Here is a 7429-nt window from a genome sequence, read left to right on the forward strand (position 1 = left end):
TCTTTTATCCGAATTCTTAATCAGAATTCTAAATCTGAATTCTCAATCTGAATTCTGAATCTGAACTCAGAATATGAATTATGAATCTGAACTCTGAATTCAAATTCAGAATTAAGATTTTAGAATTAAGAATTTAGAATTCAGAATTCAGAATTCTGAATTCTGGATTCTGGATTCTGAATTCTGAATTCAAAATTCAAAATTCTGAATTTTGAATTTTGAATTTTGAATTCCTAATTTTAATTCTGAATCTAAATTCTAAATCTGTATTCTGTATCTGAATTCTGTATCTGAATCTGAATCTAGATTCTAAATCTGAATCTGAATTCTTTTTCTGGATTCTGAATCTGAATTCTGAATCTGATAAAGATGGATAGAAAAATGAAGAGAAAAGCGCAAAAGAACATTTTTGCAAGGAAAACTTATAAACACACACCATACTTTACCCCGCAACATCAATCATAATAAATTTTCCATTCCGATATCCTTTCTCCAAGAATCTAAATTTTCACCGATATGCTGAAAATAAATTTACAAAAATCTGAATTCTGAATCTGAATTCTAAATCTTAATTCTGATTGTGAATTCTGAATTTGTATTCTGAATCTGAATCTCAATTCTGAATCTGAATTCCGAATCTGAATTCTGAATCTGAATTCTGAATCTGAATTCTGAATCTGAATCTGAATCTGAATTCTGAATCTGAATTCTGAATATGAATTCTGAATCTGAATTCTGAATCTGAATTCTGAATCTGAATTCTGAATCTGAATTCTGAATCTGAATCTGAATTCTGAATTCTGAATTCTGAATTCTGAATCTGAATTCTGAATCTGAATTCTGAATCTGAAATCTGAATCTGAATTCTGAATCTGAATTCTGAATCTGAATCCTGAATCTGAATTCTGAATCTGAATTCTGAATCTGAATTCTGAATCTGAATTCTGAATCTGAATTCTGAATCTGAATTCTGAATCTGAATTCTGAATCTGAATTCTGAATCTGAATTCTGAATCTGAATTCTGAATCTGAATTCTGAATCTGAATTCTGAATCTGAATTCTGAATCTGAATTCTGAATCTGAATTCTGAATCTGAATTCTGAATCTGAATTCTGAATCTGAATTCTGAATCTGAATTCTGAATCTGAAAACTGAATCTGAATTCTGAATCTGAATTCTGAATCTGAATTCTGAATCTGAATTCTGAATCTGAATTCTGAATCTGAATTCTGAATCTGAATACTGAATCTGAATTCTGAATCTGAATTCTGAATCTGAATTCTGAATCTGAATTCTGAATCTGAATTCTGAATCTGAATTCTGAATCTGAATTCTGAATCTGAATTCTGAATCTGAATTCTGAATCTGAATTCTGAATCTGAATTCTGAATCTGAATTCTGAATCTGAATTCTGAATCTGAATTCTGAATCTGAATTCTGAATCTGAATTCTGAATCTGAATTCTGAATCTGAATTCTGAATATGAATTCTGAATATGAATTCTGAATCTGAATTCTGAATCTGAATTCTGAATCTGAATCTGAATCTGAATTCTGAATTCTGAATTCTGAATCTGAATTCTGAATCTGAATCTGAATTCTGAATTCTGAATCTGAATTCTGAATCTGAATTCTGAATCTGAATTCTGAATCTGAATTCTGAATCTGAATTCTGAATCTGAATTCTGAATCTGAATTCTGAATCTGAATTCTGAATCTGAATTCTGAATCTGAATTCTGAATCTGAATTCTGAATCTGAATTCTGAATCTGAATTCTGAATCTGAATTCTGAATCTGAATTCTGAATCTGAATTCTGAATCTGAATTCTGAATCTGAATTCTGAATCTGAATTCTGAATCTGAATTCTGAATCTGAATTCTGAATCTGAATTCTGAATCTGAATTCTGAATCTGAATTCTGAATCTGAATTCTGAATCTGAATTCTGAATCTGAATTCTGAATCTGAATTCTGAATCTGAATTCTGAATCTGAATTCTGAATCTGAATTCTGAATCTGAATTCTGAATCTGAATTCTGAATCTGAATTCTGAATCTGAATTCTGAATCTGAATTCTGAATCTGAATTCTGAATCTGAATTCTGAATCTGAATTCTGAATCTGAATTCTGAATCTGAATTCTGAATCTGAATTCTGAATCTGAATTCTGAATCTGAATTCTGAATCTGAATATGAGTTCTGAATCTGAATATGAGTTCTGAATCTGAATTTTGAATTCTGAATTCTGAATCCTGAATTTTAATTCCTAAACCTGTATCCTGAATTTGAAAACTGAATCTGAATTCTGCATCTGAAATTGAATCTAAATTATGTATGAGTATGTAGAAATGAAAAAACATAAATTCATTCTTCAACACGGGTAAAAAAACGAGGGTCATAAAATCTTCATATAAATTCCCCCCAACGCAGTTTTCTGTACGGCTCTGCATTTTGTTGACACCCGGCATGGCTATAGACACTATAATTTCATATATGAAATTATAGTGTCTATAGGCATGGCGGACTCTGAAGGAAACGCCCATCCGCCATTTGCTGCATTGAAAAGCAAGAAGTGTAAGATATAAACACTGTTGCCGTATTCGCCCCAGCAGACTGAGAAACTGCCCAGACCACGGTGCGTCTTAGTAATGCCTTTCACCTATTTGAGTTTGAGCCACTCTTAGTCAAGCGTGCCGATGGTTTATTGGATAGCGTTTGCGACTTGGGATCTTGAAGGTTAATGGTTCGATTCCCGAGTCAATAAATTTTAATTTTTTATTTTGATTATCTCTAATCTAATTTATAAATGATTGCTGGTGCTGCTGCTTCGAGGCGCCACTAGCAACTTTTTTTTATGCCATAATAAGTATGATATGTATTTGGTAAAGAAAACGGTTTCAACTATTTTGTTTTTTTCCCGTTTTTGAAAGGGTTGTGTAGAAAAAAAAATGCATTCTTTTAAGACTAAAATCATTTTAATAGTGCAGCCCAGTTTCGCAAAAACGTTCTTGACATTTTTAAAATGGCACATACAAATCCACGGACATCAACAGAACTCGTCAAGCTGAGTCGATAGGTACCTATAAAGGTATGTCTAAGACCCATAATTAATGATCTCCCCAATCGACCGATAACCAAACCTTTCTGTTAGAAAGGCAAAAAACATACGCACGGGCGTTGTTCTATGAGAAATTTGTTTGGAACTTTTTAAATCTTCCCATGCCGTTTGCAAAGTTTCCGTTAAAACTGATGTCGTTTTTTTATTTTATTCGTAGTTTGTAGTCGTTCCACTTGCTATAGAATGTGTTCAATATGTATGATGTTAGATTTATTGGGTACGTAATTTATTCTTGTTTCTCAACATTTAAAAACTGGTTCAATATGTTTTAGTAAATTAGCCGAAGCTGGCTTTGAAAAGAGTACCAAAAAAGAATCACTTTAAAAAATGCAAAACAACTTTAGACAGTCTTATTGTATTAAACTGATTTTACAATAATTGTAATTGTTAAGAACAAATTTATACTAAGGTGCATAAATGGACGAGGGTTCAACGGAAATTTTGACCGCTATTTCAGAAAATTTGGTTAAAAAAAATTCAGACAAAAAATCCATTCATTGCTTTGCTTCACTGTATCTCATTTAATTTAATATTTTGTCTATTTTATTGGTTTACCAAATGTTGTGAATTTTTTAAATTTTTTCAATAGGTTATATTTCCTCTATTTTATCAATGCTGTCAATGTAGTCAGTTTGTTTACTTTTGTATTTTTTTTTTCAATTGATTCCATTTTGCGAAATCGGCCAATATGTAATATCAAAGCAGTTTATTTTGTCCATTTTTTTTTTCAAATTCATTCAACTAATTAGTTTGGTCATTCTGATGGTTTCTTAATTTATGGTCATTTTTAAGTTCTAATATTTTTGTCATTTTTAAAATTGTTGTCAATTTTCACAATTGGGTCAATTTTGTAACTTTGTAAACTATGAAAAAAATATCAATTTGTCTATTTTGTCTTTTGTAATACTTGAATTTTTTTCTTCAAATTTTGACGATTATGTTAATTTTGTCAATTATGAAAGTTTTGTCAGTTTTTATTTTCTTCTACATTTTGAGCATTTTGTTGAATTTTTTAAATATGACCCATTCTAGCATGTGGTCACAACGTTTGCAACGTTCATATCACACATTAAAGAAAAACATACCTCTATGTTAAGAATTTAATTTGCTACAATATGAAATCAAAAGAATTTTTCTTGAACAAATAGTTATCCAAATTTTTGCAAAAGAAATCGTAACGTCACAACGCGTAACTTTTTCCACTTTTCTGTTTTTTAATAAAACCGCATTTTTCTGCTCTTCTCTCCGATCAAATTTTAATGAAAATTTCAGAAAAGTATCGATTCATTATAATCAACGAATCTCTGTAGTATCCCAAGGCCCCATTTCGATAAGGGTTATGGTAAAAAAAGATAGTGTGTTCGAAATTAGACGCTCATATACCTATCTAAAAGCTTAATAACTGTTTTATGATAACTCTAATCGAAATGCGTTCTTCAGATGAAATATTGTCATAATTAAAGCTTAAAACATTCAGGTTAAAAGACAAATCGGTTGATAAAGCTCAAATTTATTGGTGAAAAACTGTTTTTTTTGTTCTTCCCGAACAAAATCCACGTAATTCTATACAAACTTTAGGTTTCCATAATATACTCTGGCCCTTATTTTGCATGGAACCCTGTGCTAGTGCCTTCATTTTATTGTTTTGTTATACCTTCAAAAGTCTCTCCGTGGGATTTAATGTGAATACGGGGCTCGATTTGGATTTTCTAGTAATATTCTTTGAGTTTGAAGTTTCAATAATGGACAGTTAAACAAAAAAAAATATATGAGAAATTTATTTTCCATCAAAGTCTTATGAATTTGTTAGAAGGAAAAAATGTATCTATAAAATTTACCATGTATAAAGATTTTTGAATTTTGTTGGCATTTGATCCATGGATACTTAGTTATTTTGTTTGAACATAATGTCAGCTAGTAATAGAAGCTATTAGCGCGGTTTTTCATTCTTATATAGAAGATCATGATCTTTTTGCAAGATTTTTATTCAAGCCACAGATAATTATCTGCAGTCACAACGCTTAAAAATACATACCTTTATCACCGGTTCTAGAACGTGAAGTTGCTGTAGATATTCTTAATCTAATATCATGTTTCAAAATGTCCTTTTACAATCATTTTGCAATTTTTTATATAAGGTACACCGGGGTAAGTGGGGACGGTTTTTCGTATAGTTCAGCTTTAAAAAATCATTTAAAAATTAGCAGTGGGTCAATTTTGATAAAATCGCGTTCAATGTGATGAAGAACATGTTGTTCACAAATGCTGTAGAGATGAGCTTGATACTTACAAAGCGAAAAAAGTTTTCACGTAAATTGTTATGGATTGCTGGCGTCTTCACTTGCCCCGCTTTATGGGGTAAGTGGGGACGGTAGATTTTCCCTTTGATTTCTAAGGAAATTTTCAACAAATTTTTGTTTTTTTTGGTTGAATACGTTACTTTATTGCTCGAACCGTCCGAAATTTTGAGAAAAGTTCATGGTTATATTAATATGGCAGCTTTCAATGATTATCGTGTGTAACCCGATATTATCGAAAATATATACTTATTTTAGAAAAACCAAGTACTTTTCCCAACTTTTCATGATCTGAATGCTTAATATAGCTAAATTGTATTGAATGAAGGACAGAAAATTGAAAAAATGTGTAAACATCAAGTATGTATAAAGCCGTCCACATTTACCCCAGGTAGAGTTTGGTGACAAAATTTTAGATTTTTGCAAATAAACCCTTTTTTCTCAATTTTTAACCGTCGTTCCTTTTCCTAACTGGTTGTTTCGAATGTAAGGATTGTGTCAATGTAGAGTTTTTCGTCCAGGGTCAGCTACACAGCAAAAAATAATGTAACGATGGACGATGTAATTTCTGGGGATTACGTATTTCTGTTGCAATAATACATCTAAATGATGTACACAACGTGAATACGTCGTGAAGTGTAATATCAAAACCTTCTATGTAATATCGCATCAAGTAGTCAATGTTTTCCTTTGTTGACGTTGGAATTTGATTTCATTTCAAAAATAAAGAAACGGATTATGGACCTCAGCTGTATTTGTTTGGCTTGTAAGTACTTCCAAAATTTATTAAAAATATAAGCAAACCCACTGCTTCAAAGCAAATTTCATTATTTTTCCATTTTTAGGAAATTTGGCCCATATGGATCAGCGGTACGAAACAAATTATTTGTCTCCAAACAGCCGGGTACATCAATACAATGTAAAATTAGGTACCATTTGCGACTCAAGTTATGTGCAGGTATTTGATGTAATATAGCAATACTTTTTTTGCTGTGTAGTTTACGAGAAACTTGCGATTGAAAAAGATGCACATCAACTTCACATTGTAGTTGAAAATAGAAAATTTACAAAAAGTCACCGTAAACATTCGCAATTGTCGGAACCGTATCTCTTTTACAGTTATTGGATAAATTACAAGTAAATTTAACATTCTGCATTAAAAGTTTGAAAAAATAGTTCTCAGTACTGTTTTAATAGCCACCGTCCCCACTTACCCCGGTGTACCTTAGTTAGTTTTTTGACAAAGTTTTGTTTGAAATAAAGAGTAATTGTTGAAATCAGTTAATTTCATACTAAAGTTCTTAAATTTCAACAACAAAAAACTCAATTCTAAAAAAAGGTAACTATTTTATAATGGAAAATGAAGCTCAAGAAATAGCCATTCTAATGCTGTACAAAATCCACGTTTCGTTTGTTTTCCTTAACCTGAATTAATAGTTCATTGTAACTGATAGGCTACGTTTAAGTTAATAAATTACAAATTACAAAATTACAAATTATTTTTAAATAATGAAAAATAAAAATAGGTTCTCAAGTTGAGAGGCGCTTTAAATGGGTCATATTTTTACCTGTTGCTATGGTCATAAAACAGAAACTGCCCCACCCCCTCCCACCCACAATCGGAGGGATTTTTTTTCAACAGTACAGCAATAACACTCCATGTCGCTATCTTTCTAAATAATTGCGAACGAATCGATTCCAACTACTAACGAACGAACGACCAAGCAACATACAACAGAGCAGGATCATTCAAAAAATCATGATTATGAACACCATGATTCGATCCGATCGCAAGTTGTAACACACCGTGATCAGGGAGATTCGGGAGTTGTATCCTTCGAGATTCGTAGCTTGTTGTAACCACGCGCAACAAGCCATATAGAAGATATGGGATAGCGTTGCGAGTGCACGCAACAGGATTTTTTCTGTTCTTGCATCTTAGAATCTCTGGTCACTCGTCGCTCTCTGAGATCTCTCCATGCAACATAAGCAGAACACACGGCGTCGTCTGCCAG

Source organism: Uranotaenia lowii, chromosome 1 (genome assembly GCF_029784155.1).
Source record: "Uranotaenia lowii strain MFRU-FL chromosome 1, ASM2978415v1, whole genome shotgun sequence".
Taxonomy (NCBI): Eukaryota; Metazoa; Arthropoda; class Insecta; order Diptera; family Culicidae; genus Uranotaenia; species Uranotaenia lowii.